This window comes from Ictidomys tridecemlineatus, chromosome 11 (assembly GCF_052094955.1).
Source record: "Ictidomys tridecemlineatus isolate mIctTri1 chromosome 11, mIctTri1.hap1, whole genome shotgun sequence".
Classification (NCBI taxonomy): domain Eukaryota; kingdom Metazoa; phylum Chordata; class Mammalia; order Rodentia; family Sciuridae; genus Ictidomys; species Ictidomys tridecemlineatus.
Genome location: NC_135487.1, coordinates 87,520,065 through 87,536,394, shown reverse-complemented (window position 1 = coordinate 87,536,394; position 16,330 = coordinate 87,520,065). Strand labels below are relative to the sequence as shown.

At 34.2% G+C, this 16,330-nt stretch overlaps 1 long non-coding RNA gene across 9 annotated transcripts in view; it reads left to right on the top strand.

The window, feature by feature from the left end:
• The window catches only part of LOC144368182 (uncharacterized), a 275,404-nt gene that overhangs the window by 163,781 nt on the left and 95,293 nt on the right, over positions 1-16,330 (top strand). For 6 of the 9 annotated variants that reach the window (XR_013427963.1, XR_013427958.1, XR_013427959.1 and 3 more), the window contains exon 3: positions 13,341-13,471. The exons of the other annotated variants lie outside the window; for them this stretch is intronic. This is a non-coding gene — a long non-coding RNA (uncharacterized LOC144368182). The remainder of the gene's footprint in view (positions 1-13,340; positions 13,472-16,330) is intronic. 9 annotated transcript variants of the gene reach the window in all.

Genomic DNA, 16,330 nt, shown 5'->3' with positions numbered 1-16,330 from the left:
ACAATTGTTATATGAATGAGATAATTAGGGAATAAAAATGACTATAAAATCAGATTCATTTTAGTCATCCATCATCTTCATGACCAAACCAGACTAATTGCTTTATTGTCAGACACTTCTTCTGGGTAAAGAATAAATCATTAATTTAATAACAACCTAAATAATTTATATCTATTTGACCTACCACAAATAAGAGTGGATTGTAAGTTCTAATGCTTTTAACCTAGACATATCTGACATTTCATGGACCTTGCAGATTAATAGTTTAGTCAATGAAAATACACTTGTTTTGTACTAAATATTATACCAATTTTCCAAAGATGTACACCTTGGAAACCAGATGGATTTTGAAGCAAAAAGTATATCATTTTGGGTATTTGAAAAGTTTTAATTTTAATTTTAATTTTTACATAGTCAAATTGGCAGCTAAATTGCAGAAATATTACAAAGAACATCTTTTTTTAAACAGAATCATTATTAGCATGTTATTGACACAATGCTATCACTATGATTGTCTAGTGTATGAATCTAAAAATAGGGTATTCTCTTATCTTATCTTAGAAAATCAGCATGAGCATCAGTAAATTAACATTACTATAATGCAATTCACAAATCTTTTCCAAGTTTGTCAGCTTTTTCAATAACTCCATTATCCCTTCCACATCTATTAGCTGTCAGTCTCCCATAACTAAAAGCTCCAAAGCTTTCCCTGCCCTCCATTCTGCCTCCTCCTTCTCTCTTTATCCACCGTCTACCAACCAATCATCTACATTAGCATAGATGTTTATTTTTAATATATTATATCTTGTTATGATCACAATTTGTGTAGATCATTAAATAATATCAGATTTGGCAATTAGAACCAAGGTGGCTTTTATGTACTTTTGACATATCCCATCATTAACAAGAACTTACTTCTTTCAGGACCAAAAAAAAAAAAAAAATTCAGGATTGTACTTAATGTGTTATAACTCTGGAACCTGGCACTTTTCAAGGAGCTTTGTTTCCTTTAAATGAAGAATAGTATTTAAAAACATAGCTATGGTCACTTAGTATGCAACACATTGTGGTTCTTAGTGATATACTGTATAAGAATGGGTCTTAGTCCATATAAGGCCAGCTTCATTCCTTAGGGCTTGAGGTGAAGCTGAACATCATGGTGGAGTGTGTGGCAGAGGGAAGCAGCTCACATCATGGTGATCAGAGAGAGAGAGACAGAGACAGAGACAGAGACTGACTCCACTTGCCAGATACAAATATATACCCGAAGCCATGCCCTGCATCCATACTCTACCACTTGAGTTACCACTCAGTTAATCCCTATCAGGGGATTAAATCAGGGTATAGGGTTAAGACTCTTACAACCCAATCATTTTTTTCTCTAAACCTTCTTGCATTTTCTCACACGTGAGCTTTTGGGGGACACTTCATGTACAAACAATAACATTCCGCCCCTGGCGCCCCAAAGCTCACAGCCATCTCACAAAGTAAAACACAGCTTTTTTTCATTTCCAAGAGTCCCCACAGTTTCCAAGATTGCCCAAAGTTCAAGTCCAAAATCTTCTCTGAGGCTCAAGACAATCTCATATTGTGAGCTCCTGTAAAAGTAAAAGCAATTTATAAGTATCCAATATATAAAGACAGAGTAAATATTTCCATTCACAAAATTAGGGGCATAGAAAAAAGGGATGGGACCAAGGCAAGACTGAAATCCAGCTGGGCAAACAAGTCCTAGAGTTCTGTGTTCGGCAATTGGAGTAAATGCCATGATGTCCTTGCCAAAAGGCTTGTGTAGTTCTGCCCCTGTGGCCTTGTTGGTTGCAGTCCAAGCGGCCTCTCTTCTTGTCTCTGCTCCATTCCTGCAGCTTTCCTAGGGCCACATCCCATGTTACTGGCATTTATTAATCTCAGGGGTTTCCGCTGCAGCTTTGGCTTCCTCCTCAAATCTCCACATCTTACCTTCTCTGAGAGTACCTGCAAGGACTCCAATTCTACTGCACTTTGCCTGGTTTCCAAGCCTTCCTTGGTGGAAGCCTCCATGACATTCTAATTCTAGCATCCTGCATTCCTGAAGAACTAGCACCATATAGTTGATGCCAAGGTCAACTGTCATCTTGAGCAGTAGCCCAGCCTCCCAGGGACCCTTGCTGTAGCAGCCTCTGAGTGGCTGAGTGGCTGAGCATGTTGAAAAAACTTCCTAGGCCTCCTTGTGCAAGAAGGGTGCCCCACTGGTCTCTTCTCAAGAAAATTTTCACCTTTACTGCCTCCAGTGTGACATAGGTGTGGTTTTGCTAGTTCCGGAGCTGCCCTCCAGTCATCTTTCTTATTGTCTCTAGGCAAAGTCTTTAGCATTTCTGTAGTGGTGGTAATGTCTTTAACAACTGCAACTTCCTTAGCCCTTGTTTTACTCCAGCGTTTCAAGTCCATGTTTTTCAAATCTTTATGCTCTGCTTTCTATTCCTGAATATCACAATGATCTTGGCTAAAAGATGCAGGAACATCTATGCCACCTCCTGAATGCAATGCTGCCTAGACATTTCTTCCATGAGATAAGGAGTCCATCACTTCTAAAATCAGTCTCACAAAAAGTGTCTGGATGCGGGGAAAATGAAGAAAGCGTCTCATTCAGAACATAACATGAATGGCCTCCAAATTTCAATAGCATGAATGGCCTCCAAATTACTTTTCTGAACCCTCTTGAGTCCTATCTTCACTGACTATAGTCATATTGGCATTCTGGTCTTCTGAGCTCCCACCAGAATTAGCCATTAAGCTCAACTTATGACAACATAAAGCATTTCCAGCTTGCACTGTTAAACACCTCAAAATTCCTCCTACCAATTATAAAAAGCTCAAAAAGCTTTGAACCAAATGGTCAGGTTAGTCACAGCAACAACCACACTTCTTGGTACAAATTTCTGTTTTAATCAGATTTTTTCACTGCTGTGACTAAAGGACCTGACTAGCACAATCATAGAGGAGGAAGAGTTTATTGAGAGTTCACAGTTTCAGAGGTCTTTAGTCCATGGAAGGCTGACTCCATTCCTCAGGGCTGGAGTTGAAGCTGAACATTATGGTGGAGTGTGTAGCAAAGAGAAGCAGCTCATATCATGGTGATCAAGAAGAACAGAGAGAGACTCCACTTGCCACATACAAATATATACCCCAAACCATGCCCCAATTCCCACCTCCTCCAGCCACACCCTCCCACTTCAGTTACCACTCAGTTAACCTATCAGTGATTAACCACTGATTCAGTTAAGGCTCTTACAATGCAATCATTTTTCCTCTGGCCTTCTTGCATTGTTTCACACATGAGCTTTTGGGGGACACCTCACATCTAAACCATAACAGAATGCACACACATACATTTATTTACATTTATATACATATATATATATACCATCAATGTATTAAAAACCATGAGCTCATAATATTATCTCTAATTTCATTCTTACAGCTGCACGGAGTCTATTATATTTGCTTCCTTTTTTGTTAGCACATACTAATTGTACAAATTAACGGACATTATGCATTGATTATATATACCCTGCCTTCTACTCTTTCTCATCCTCCCCTCTCTTTCTTACTTACATTCTCCTTCTCAGTCACTGATAACCTTTATCTTCTTTCAGTTCATCTATTTTTTTAATTACCACATACGAGAGAAAATATGTGATATTTTTCTTTATTTGTCTGAATTTATTTTGCTTAACACAATTACTTTCATTTCCATTTATTCACCTACAAGGACAAGATTTCATTCTTCTTTATAGCTGAATAATATTCCATTGTTCTATGTGCCATATTTTATCTGGTGATGAGAACTGAAGGGGTGATTTCACATCTTGGCTATTATGAATAGCACTACAATAAGCATGAATATGCAAGTATCTCTTCTATATGCTCACTTAATTTCCTATGGATATATGCTTAGGAGTGATATAGCTGGATCTTGTAGTAGATAATTTTTAGCTTTCTGAGAAACCCCAATATAATTTTTCATAGTAGCTGCACTAATTTACATTCCTACCAACCATGCATAAGGCTTCTTTTTGCCACATTTTTGGAAGCATTTTGTGATTTTTTTTATAATAGCCATTTTGACTGAGGGGGATGGAATCTCTATGCAGTTTTCATTAGCATTCCAAGCCTCATGGCTAAAGATATTGAACATTTTTTCATGTATTTATTGACCTTTTGTTCTTTTAAGAAGTTTTATTTTGTTTTTGTTTTTGTTTTTAGATCATCTGCCCATTTTTTGACTGGATTACTTGTTCATTTGTTACATTTGTTTGGATTCTTTATAAATTTTATATATTAATTCACTGTCAGATGTATAACTGGCAAAGATGTTTTCTCATTCTATAGGTTGCTTTCTCTGTTCAATGTTTCCTTCACTGTACAGAAGCCTTTAAGTTGGACGTAATCCCATTTGTCAGTTTTTGCTTTTGTTTCCTGAGCTACTAGAATCCTATTCAGGAAATCATTGCCTGTAACAGTATCTTGCAGTGTTTCCCTGGGGTTTTCTCTAATAGTTTCAGATATTCAGGTCATAGATTAAGGTATTTGATAAAGTTTGTTGATTTTTGAACAGAGATAAGGGGTTCAACTTCAGTCTTCTAAACGTGGATATCCAGTTTGCACAGAAACATTTGTGGAAGAGACTGTCTTTTCTCCAGTGTATACTTTTGGCAACTTGTCAAGAATCAAATTCCTGTAATTGCACTGGTTTATTTCTGGGTCCTCTATGCTGTTCCATTGTTCTACATATATGTGTCTGTGCCAGGCTGTCTTGGTTACTATAACTCTAGTATATTTGAAAATCTGTCATTATGGTACCTTGAGCATTGCTCTTTTTGCTTAGTACTGCTTTGGCTATTGGCCTTTTGCACTTTTATTGCAGGGTGTTTTCCCTAATTTTGTGAAGAATAACGTTGGTAATTTGTTGGGGATTGCATTGAACCTGCATATTGCTATCATCATTTTAAAAGGTCTTTCTACCTTCTTGAATTTCTTTCTTCAGTGTTTCATAATTTTCATTTTAGAGGTCTTTTACATCCTGAATTTGTTAAGACCTGATTTGTGTCCTAAAATATGGTTCCTTTATGAAAGTTTCATGTGCTGAAGAAAAGAATGTGATTTTGTAATTGATAGATTCTTTAGATGTCTAGAAGACATTTGATAGGTGTCTTTTAAATCCATTTGATCTGTAGTGTAATTTAGCACTCATGCTTCTATTTTGATTACTTTTGGCCAGGTTCATTTATCTATTGATCTTTTGAGGTATTGAAGTCACCCACTGTTATTGTATTCTATTTATCCCTTTATATCTAGTAGTATTTATTTTATGAAAATGAGTACTCTGATATTGGGTGGATATATATTTATGATCATTAAATCTTGATAAAATTTTCCCTTGGTCCATAGTGATATTCTTTGTCTCTTCCAAATGATTTTGTTTTAAAGTCCATTTTGTCAGATATAAGTATTGTTATTTCTCAATGCTTTTGCACTTTGCTTGCTTAGAATATTATTTTCTATCCTTTCACTTTCAGTTCATGCACGTCTTTGCAGGTGAGGTGAGTTTCTTGTAGTCAGTGTATTATTGGGTCTTGTTTTTCAATCCAATTAGCCAGTATGCATTTTTAATTGAAGAATGAAGACCATTTTCATTCAGGGTTATTACTGAATATTATGGATTTGTTCTTTTTGTTGTTTTTCTTCTGGTTATTTTGAATAGTCTATGTTATTTCTTCCTCTATTGTTCATCTTAGAAATTCAATAGTTTGATTCCTTCCTATCTCTCATTTGATTGTCTATTCTTCTAATGGGGTTTATTCTTTCACATGTTCTCATGATTGTATTTATCTATCTTCCTTTTCTGGGTATAATATTGTTCTAGTGATCGTGAATTCCCTTAGTTTTTACTAATCTTGGAGGGTTTTATTTTTCTTCAATTCTGAAGGAAACCCTTTTTGTGTGGTGGTTACTTTTGTTCAGGAGGTGGTATACATAGTCCTACATGTTCCTGACCTTCAGAGTTTCTCCTAAGAAATCTTCTGTGAATGCATGGGTTTGCCTTTAAATGTGACTTGACACCTCTCAGATTTTAATGTTTCTTGTCTCATACTTTTGCTAACTTAATTCTAATATGTCATGGAGAGGTTCTTTTATTTCATATTTTTGTGGGCTCTAAATGCTTTAAATAGCTGGATTTCATGTCTTTATAAAATTGGGGAAATTTTCCATTATTTCATTGAATTCATTTTTTATGCCTTCAGATTTTAGTTCTTCTCCCTTGGCTATTCTGGTTCTGAGTGCATATGATATTTTGGTGAATCCCAGAGATCTTGCATGTTTAGTGCATTTCTTCTTAATTTTTAATTACTTTTTCAATGGCTTATAAGCCTTATAATAAAAGCCATGCTATTCTTTCTTCTGCTTGTACTAGTCTGTGAAGCTCTCAATAAGAATTTTTATCTGACTTATTAAGCCTTTTAATTTCAAGATTTCTGTTTGCTTCTTTTCCAAAATACCTGCTTTTCTACTGAATTTCTTATTCATATCCTGCTTTGTCTTCCTTAATTCACTTCTGTTTTTGTAGTAACTTGATTCATTGAGCTTTTTAAAAATCATTCTTTTGAATAGTTTATCCAACATTCTATCTTGATACCTTTGGAATGTGTTTCTATAAAATCATGAACTTAGGAGATGCCCTATTACCTGTTTTTCTAGATTTCTTGTGTTTCTATGCTGAGATGCACACATTTGTTGAGATAGATAACTATTACATTTAAATGTCAGGTCCTTCTTCATATATGGTCTTCTTGATATTTCTTAAGTTATCAGATTGTTGTGTAGTGTTTAATTGTATTCCAGTTGGACTTCATAACATAATGTCCTTTTGGTTTGTTTGGCTGTGATTTATAGGTTTTAATATGATGAATACTATAAGAGATGCTGAGGGACCCACTTTCTTTGTAGATCTCTCAAGAGTAGTATCTCCTTGGTAATCAAAGCTCATGTGATACAAAAAACAGAATATATGGGATATAACCTCTTTGGTTATTCCTACAATTGAAGTGGAAACCTCTAGTAAATGATGGGGATTTACATAGGCACGGTTGGCACTAGCTCTGTTACTTGAATGTATAATGATATGGACTAATCCAATATGGGTAAAGAGCCTGACGATATTATCCTCTGTTATTAATCCGTACAATTCCTGGTGTTTGGTGTGAAGTGGTAAGTTTCAGCCTCTTAGGTTCCACTCTGTGGCACTCACATCCAGTCTTGTTAGTAATGGATGATCCAGAGGATATGGAATGAAGAATGCTGTGCACCTCTGATGGCCCAGTATTCACACCATTTATGTTACTTCTTTTTGCTATTACTGTGGGGTTGGCCACCCAAGAGCAGAATATTAGACCCCCTTAGCTGTGTCAACTTGGAGATATATTGCTGGCTAGAGTCTTTTGTTCAAACCCCACCATTCTTTAAATTGATGTATCTGTCAAGGTTGCAGCAGGACAAAATTGTGGCTGGAGCTGGCTGCAATTCATCTCAGCTCAGTTGAGAATGGAGCTCTGGCATAGCATTTACTCAATTTATGTAAAGTCCTGGGTACAGTCTCTAGCAAGACACACACATACACACACATGCAACAAAACAACAGCAACAACAATAACAACAGAAAAGAAAGAGTAAAAATGTAAGAAAATAATAAGATTAAAAAGAAAAAAATACAGGGGAATAAAATAGGAAAAAAGTGAGGAAAGAAAAAAAGAGACAAAAAATCAACAATTAAAAAGAGGGTAAATTTAAAAAGAACAAAAATAAAGCATAGGCTAGGGGTTTTTTCTTCCCTAATTCTTTCCTTTGCGGTGCTCACCTGCTGACTAGCAGGAGTAATTTGTTGCTGAAGCTCATTGAAGATCCTCTTAGCTGCTTTGCACATTGAAGCAAGTAAGTTAGAATTGTTAGGCAACAATTCTTTCCATAGGGTTTTTTTTTTTTTTTTTGGATGGCACCCTTTAAAGGCAGGGTAATGTTGGTACTGTTAGCATGGAACATGTTATCAAGCTAGCTCAGAATGCTAAACTCCTCAGCAAAGATTCTTTCTGAAGTTTTCTGGAGATTTTGAGGCTGTGCACTATGAGGACAGGGGAAACACTGTTGCTTCAATGTGTCAAGAAGCTAGCTCAGAATGCAGAACTCTCTAAAACAAGCTTCTCTCCAGCTTCTTCCTCTTTCTTAGTTGTATCTTCTTTCTTCTACAGTGAAACACCTAGCTCCCTATTTCCGCACTATATTTGTACAATCAAGTTTCACTGTGTGCAACAAATATGCTACTCTTAGCATTGTCATTCCACTGTCCACTGTCAATTGGCTGTACACTGAAGCTCTTGCAGGCTCTGACATTCCATGTAGGGCTAATGATACCCTCTTGGTGAATTTCATTCTATGCCACTGTCCCTCCCTTCACAGAGAACTATCTTGTTCAGATTTAACTAATGATAGTTGAATTAAATTATATGAAAACTTACAATTGCATAAAATTAGAATACAAAAACAAATAAGGGAAAACAAAACAATATGAACACAATAAAAGTAAAAGCAAAAACAAACAAGCAAACAAAAATATTCCAGGATTTCTTCTTCCTTGCTGAGATAATTAAAATGGAGACTCTTCTTTCCAGCTTTCCAGGAGTTTTAATTTTGCTATCCACCAGATATTCGGCCTGGTGGTGGTGTTTGTGGGACTGAGCTACTCTGATGATGGTTCTTTCTTAGCTCAAAGAGGCCAAACCAGTTAAGGCAGTCCATGGACTGAGTTCTGTCCTCCTTGCCGAATGTTAAGTGTTAAGGCAAAGTTGTGCACAGAAGGACTAGATTCAATCCTGATTCTTCCAGTTTTTGTACCTAAGTACAGGGGTGCAGCTACAGTAGGCAACATCTGATAACCTCTTCCACTAAACCTGTGGATTCATTCTGATTGTGCACCCTTGTTCCCAACACCCTCAGTCAGTGTACTTGGGGGTGTGGCATATACTCTGAATTAATGCTCATGAGTGTGGAGGAGGCAACCAAGTTCATGGGATCTGTGCAAGCATTAACCCTTCTGCCCATCCAAGAAGTGGTACTCTCAGACCCAGCCCTCCCACAAATACACATACACCTGGTCCTGTTCCCTGTCACAAAGTTCAAACCACCAATTCTAACTGGAAGTACTCTCTACTTCCCTCTGCCTGGTTCAACATTCCATCTACAAACCACAGTTGTCAGCAGATCTGTGTTAAACTCAATTTTCTGGGTTCAAATTGACTCTTGGGGTGAGCACCTACTGTGCCAGTAAAAAGAAGTAGCTGGTGAGTCTAGAAGACACAAAAAGTGCAAGGGTTCCTGATCTCCTGTGCAGGAAGTTTGAACAACAGGCCTTTTCTTATGATGACTCCCCATTAAGACATCATCTGAATTTACCAGGATGTATGAGGAACCTCTTCTCTCTCATTGACTGGCTCCTCTTCTCTCACACTGATTGACTATGCAAAGACCAGATCCCTTATTTGCTCAGACTGTGTATTTGTTTATAGAGGAGTTTGCATTGCTAGAAAAAAAACTGGAGCTTTCTCTTTCAGTCAAATGAGGGGTGCTTCCTCTTCTCCACCAAGTCATAGTGTATTCAGCACTAGTATGCTCTATTATTATTCTAATTGTCAATATTTCTGTTACAGACTCTCTCAAGCTGCACTCTGTGGTTGCCCTATGGCCTTTACCTATCATGAAGATATACACATATTGATTTGATTTAATATCCTGGAGCAACATGTAAATGTTGAGAGCCTCTAATCTGATATCTTGAGTGTTTCAATTATTATGCAATAAATGAAGAAAGAAGAAAGTAGAGAAAGGAAGGGTAAAAAATAAAAAGAAGGAAAGAATAAATTGGCAAAGAATCAAGAAAATTCTTTATATCCATTTCAAAAATGCATTTACAGAGCATTATGTATTGAATGGTTTCTATTATGATCTTATTCTTTTAAAATTTAATTGAACACTTGTATTTCGGAAAACAACAAAACATATAAATGGAAAATGTTAAAATTATTAAGTTATGGAACACAAATACACACATATGTAAACTTTAAAATTCTTTCATTTTAAATTGGTATTCACTAAAATGCTTTTTATAAAATATTATAACTATAGAAAATATGCTGTTTTTCTCCTCTTGCAAAAAATAATTTCAAAGAAAACATTTAAGAATACAGAAAAAGATTGGGAGAAATGTAATACCTCAATTATTTTTTGTACTTTGGCATATTTAGAAAGCCATTTTAACAAAAGTGGTCATTTTTCATCATTTTCTAACCACAACAGTATACCAAAGAGGCTATCTGCATACTGACAATTACATTTGATCCTCTGGATCTTCCTTATAAAAAAACACAGCACATTTTAAACCAAACGATTGTTGGTTTGTCCACTTAAGAAACCTATACTGAGCTGTTACCATGTCTGAGGAAACTTATCTAGACCTTGTGACGCTTATAAAAGTGCTTAAGACATGTTTTGTGATCTATAAGGATTTACAGTCTAGAAAAAGAAATCATTGTGATGGGGGCAGACTATGCTCTGTGGTGTAGGTGGCAGGTGCTTTGGGAAGAAAGAGGGGAGAAAGACCTCCAGTGATGTTAAATGTGGGAAGTCTCTCTAACAATGGTGGGATTAAAGCCTCATCTAAACTTTTTTTTAAATTTTGTAACCAATAAATGTTATAGAAATATATTTTAGAAATGGGAAAATTAAAGTAGAAAGATTATTCGATATGTGTACTTATGTTTATAATGATGTTATAAAAATTTTTAAATGTCATTCACTAGAAAGACTGTCATTTGTTTCTAAAATTACAATTATATATATATATATATATATATATATATATATATGGTTAATTTATACCAGTAGTCCTGATATTCCTCATTAAATTTTGATAATTTTTTCTGCTGAAACTACTTTACTTCAGTTGGTTGGTAGTTGGCCATAAACAGAGAGGGATCCACTGAGAAAAATACTCCTTCCCTATGCATCCAGGAGAATGATGCCTGGATGAATCATTTCTACTGTATGACCTGTGAAAATATACAGAATTATAAACAAACGTGTATCCCATGCACAAGGCTGGCTGCATGCAGTGATGGCCTATGAATCTGCACAAGACTTGTACTGAGAAAGGCCCCATGAATGACTTAAAATACCACTGTCATCATATGTATTTTGAATTTGAACCAGGATACACAGCTGATTCTTTCTGTATGTCTACTAAAGGTTTAGTCACCCTATACTGGTTATTCTTTTGAATTGATAAAATGATAATATAAAAATTTCATTTTGTCCTCACATTCTTATCCTTTCTCCCTCTCCCTTCTTTCCTTGCTCTCTTTCTCCCTTCCTCTCACTTATTTCTCTATTTCCTTTCATATCTATCTATCCATCCATTTATCATTTTACATATACCTATCTGCCTAATTGTGTCCCCTGCTATCCAGCTAAATTGTACATTTCTCCAAGCAAGGTTGATGGCTTATGCAAGATGATCATCTTTAATAAAATGAAAATAGATGCACTAAAAGGTGTGTTAGTGGAAAGATTTTTATGCACAAGACAATTCATATAACAAAAATTTAGGCAGAATATTTAATCTTCATTTCAGCAGGCCAATTGTACATCTCAGGAAAATGACTGCTGTTATTAGATATTCACAGAACACTCTTGAGATTAACTCAGTAACAAGTAAATTAAAATGAAACCAGCCCTCTTTAGTATATTTAATTACTAACCAACCAGCATGATTATTATGGTTTTATGATCTTCTGAATTTTTTGATAATAAAAAAGGGTTTATGATGTGATCAAAAGTTATTTGGACATCTGTTTATGGCAAATGACACATTAATCTTTTTCTTATGCCACAATTACTAATTTTTATTGTTACAAAGTTTTCATCTCTTGTCATTCTTTTAATGTTCTTCAGTTATAACCATCACCAACTTTTATATCAAACGCCAAAATAATTTCCATATTGGGTCTTTTTCTCTCATTAAGGTATGAACTAATTCTAATTTTTTAGTCAATATTCCAATAATGAGCTTTCAGGGTCATGGCTTACACCAATATGTGCTTTTGTGTGTGTAGGCATGTGTACACATGTGTACACATGTGTACACACCATATTTTTGCTGGTAGGAAAGACAGATAAAATAAATGATCTGATAGAAGAAAAAATAATAGAAGGAAGGGAATATGCAAAGAGAAAGAAAGAAAGAAAGAAAGAATAGAGGAAATTATTAATTTTTTATTAATTATACTATTAATTTTATTAATACTATTTTTTATTACTAAATTACCCATTATGAATATCATTTATATTGAGATAACATTAATATACTATAAGAAATCCAACATTTATTATTATGATTTGGGCAATGATTTCTATAGCATACCATTTGAGACAATACAATCTTATAATTTTTATAGACAGATATTATAAATAATTTCCCAAATGTTAGAAGTAATGTTATTATTGTCTATTTTAAAAAAATAAATAAAAATTTAATGCTTTATTTTTTCCATAATGCATACAGTTGGATTTAGTAATAAATTATTTTAGAGTTATATCAAGCTATACTGATCTCATAGATTTTCACATTGATAAAAATGCTATTGTTGATGTCCTCAATATTAGAAATTGAAAAAACTTGACAAAGGCTATTTCTAAAGTAATCTTAATTTACAAAAATGGACTTGAAAATCTAGTTTTGGGTTACTCCCTTTTTTCTTTTTAATTAGCCCAAATTATTTTCTGCTTCAGCTTTAGTGGGTCTTTTGATAATATTTGTCCCACATATAAAAGAGAACTTAATTTTGATTATTATAAAGCAGCATATAAAATATAAAACTCATCTTAAACTCAAAAGTGACTCCAAATCCTATGTTCTTTGGGTTTATTAGGAACCATCATATTTAATTTACTTCACTATTATTTTTAAAGTTAAATTTCTGCTAAAATAAATTCATTTATTAGAAAGTTATGAAATCTCAATTTTATATTGAAAAAATATAGTTGAAAGTTTGATGACTACTTACTTGGATATGAGTCAATACATAATAGGTGGTTTTTGGATTATTTTTTAGTTATTCATATGTTTGAAATTGTTAATGATATACAAACTGAATTTTGTATATAATATATAATGTTTCCCAGCTCAATAAAAAGATGGGTATTTGATGTTTTTATTATCAATTATTCAGTAGTAAACAATTATTTTCTTTAAACAGTCATCTTCCCATACTGATTATGATGCTTTCAAGAGAAGGAAACTACATGGGAACTAATCTTTGGGCTAAGAAGTTAATCCAAGAAGTATAGATTAAAATCTTACCTGTTGCCTACCAACTGTAAGTCTTAGGTGAGTTAGCTCTCTGTTCTCCCTCCTTTTGGTCCTTTTTTCATCCTTCCTGTATTGTATCCTTGACAGGTATTCACGGAACCTGTGAGGATGTGATCAAAAGTGATATGTACCATTTCCAGGATTCTGTAGTAAAAGCTTTTTCCAGGCTTTTCTGCATAGACAGTTTTTGCTGAAGATGAGAAGACCTGGGTTCTTGATTACCTCTAAGACTAGAGCTTCCTACTGATCAAGAACTTTCACTTGGTACTTTAATTGAGAGGAAAATAAACTACTATTATGTATGCCACCAATATTTTGAAATGTATGTTTTAGCAGTTACCTTACCCTCAGATAATAACTATCATCCTTCCTTCCTCCCTTCCCTTTCTTTTCTTTTCCCTTTTGTTCTTTCCTCATTGCTCTTTAGTTCATTTAATAAATATTAATTCACCATCTCCTAAGTATAGTGAATGTTACTGTGAGTATAAAAGTGCTTCCTCTTGTTTTGAATGTCTGTTTGTTCTCTAAAATGAGCACACCAAAGAGAAGAAAATCTTGAGGCAGGAAGAGTCATTAAAATACTGTTGAAAACAGCCTGAAGTTACATGAAGTAGGGATTTTTCAGGGACCTGGTTGACAGAGTAGAAGTTGGGAGAAATGAGGATAAAGTTACAGAAGGAACTCCAAAATTTCCAAACTGGTTCCTGGAGAACTCATGGTGTTATTAGTAAGAAATACAGAACAAAAAGGCTTTGAGATGCTGTCTTTGACGTTTTCTGTTTGAAACTTTTTTTAAAACACACACTGAGAACTTCCATAATATGCTTTATATATTTGCAGACTTTACTGCATGCTGTTGTGACAATTCACTTTGAAGTCACTCTCAGTGGTATATGGGTTGATGAAAGAATGTCCTGTAATCTTGAAGCAGGTCTGGGACATGGTGAAGCATAGGAATCATGGGAAATAGGCCTAACCAGGTCTTCAAAAGGCCTTTTCTCTGTCTGTTAAAAAGTGCTCATTCTTCATTACCACCCTCCTAGGAAAAAACTGTGATTCTCAGGAGTTTTATTTGGAGCAACATGAATGGTTTTACTTTCAATAGTCACAAGGCAAATGACAGGTTATATTTAATTTTTTATATCTTTATTTACATAGACTTTAGTGATATCCCTGCTTGCTGTATAATTTGATTTATTTTGGGACATCAGAAGGAATCCATTGAAGTTGCACATGGCAACTGCCTCCTTGCACAGCAAAGCAAGTAGCACAGACCAGAATAGAATAAATAATATTCAGATTAAAAAATCACAGAGTGCTGTAAAAGGGATTTGTGGAACATTTAATGAAAATATACTTTATCCAAATGTAAAAATATTAGCTGAAGAATGAGCAAGTCAGTGTTTGAGGTTATGTTGCTCTCTAATTTACATAAAAGACCTAAAAATGGACTAATAAATTTAAATTTCTGAAAACATCACATGATAGCTACAGAAATGTATGAATCTTAGGTAAATCATGTACAGATTATTATAAACTATAACCCCAGATTTAGGAAGTAGAATATGATTGACTTCAGATTATTGTGCTATCTCTGTACCATGTTTATGCTCATGTAAAAAATGAAGAAAATAATAACAATGATAATGCCTGTTAATAAAACTGTTAAGGCATATATTACATGTTTGATTCTATTCCTGTTAATAAACCTTTTTGGATGTGTGACCATGAGGAAATTACTTAAATTGTGTTCCAGTTTTCTCAACTACAAAATGAAAGTAATAGTAAGAGTGCCTACTTCATAGAGTTGTTGGGAAGCTTAATGTTTTAGAACATGTAGAAAGCTCTTAGATTAAGACTGAACACAGGGGCTGGGATTACAGCTCAGCAGTAGAGTAGTCCCCTAGCATATGTGAAGCTATGGATTCAATCCTCAGACCCACATAAAAATAAATAAATAAAATAAAGATATTGTGTCCAACTATAACTAAAAAATGTTTTTAAAAAACTTTAAAAAAGAGTGAATATATAGCAAATGCTGTGTATGTATACTGTTATTGACTATCTGTTGATTCTGATTTTGTGTTGGAATTTTTTACAATAATAAATGCAAAAACCTTGAATGATTCCTATAATATCCTAAGTACTCAATGATTACCAAAAAAGGTTATTTAAAATAAAATAATTAGCTATTTGTTTAATCAAAAATGACAATAACTTTTCCTTAATAAATTATTCAATGCATTTATTTCTATTTTTAAACAACTAAAAGTCATTTAAATCCTTTATTGTTTGCATAGACAATATTTTTCAGTTTTGAGATTGGCTAAAATCTGATTTTTGCTGTTTTCCCAAAAAGATAATAACCAAAAAGGAACCTATGATTAGTGATATGTGATAAAATTCAGGGATATTATATATATCACCTCTATGGCTTTTATGTGCTTATACATGCACATTTAAAAAACAAAAGTTAAAATATTTCTCTATAGCGCTGATGAAAAAAATCTTTTAAATATTCAAATGAAACCACTTAGATCCTCAGTGTTATTCCATTTATCTGACTAAGGCACATGTAATGCCAATACAAGTTGTAGTCATAGTAGAGTAGTGTTACATAATTTAAGCCAATGACAAAAATGAGGGCTCGATGGTAGTGTGTGTTTAGCCTACACAGACCCTGTGTTCACTACCCCGCCCTCTCCTTGAAAGAATGAGGGCAAACTAATGATACTTCCTTTAAAAATAGATGAGGATTGGGTGTCAAATTCAAATTTAAATTAATACAGCTGCAAAGGGGTAGTATGTGTCTAAATGCTTTGTTAGTTCATGAAAGGGATACAAAATGAGTAACATTCGAATTTTAAGCAATTTAGA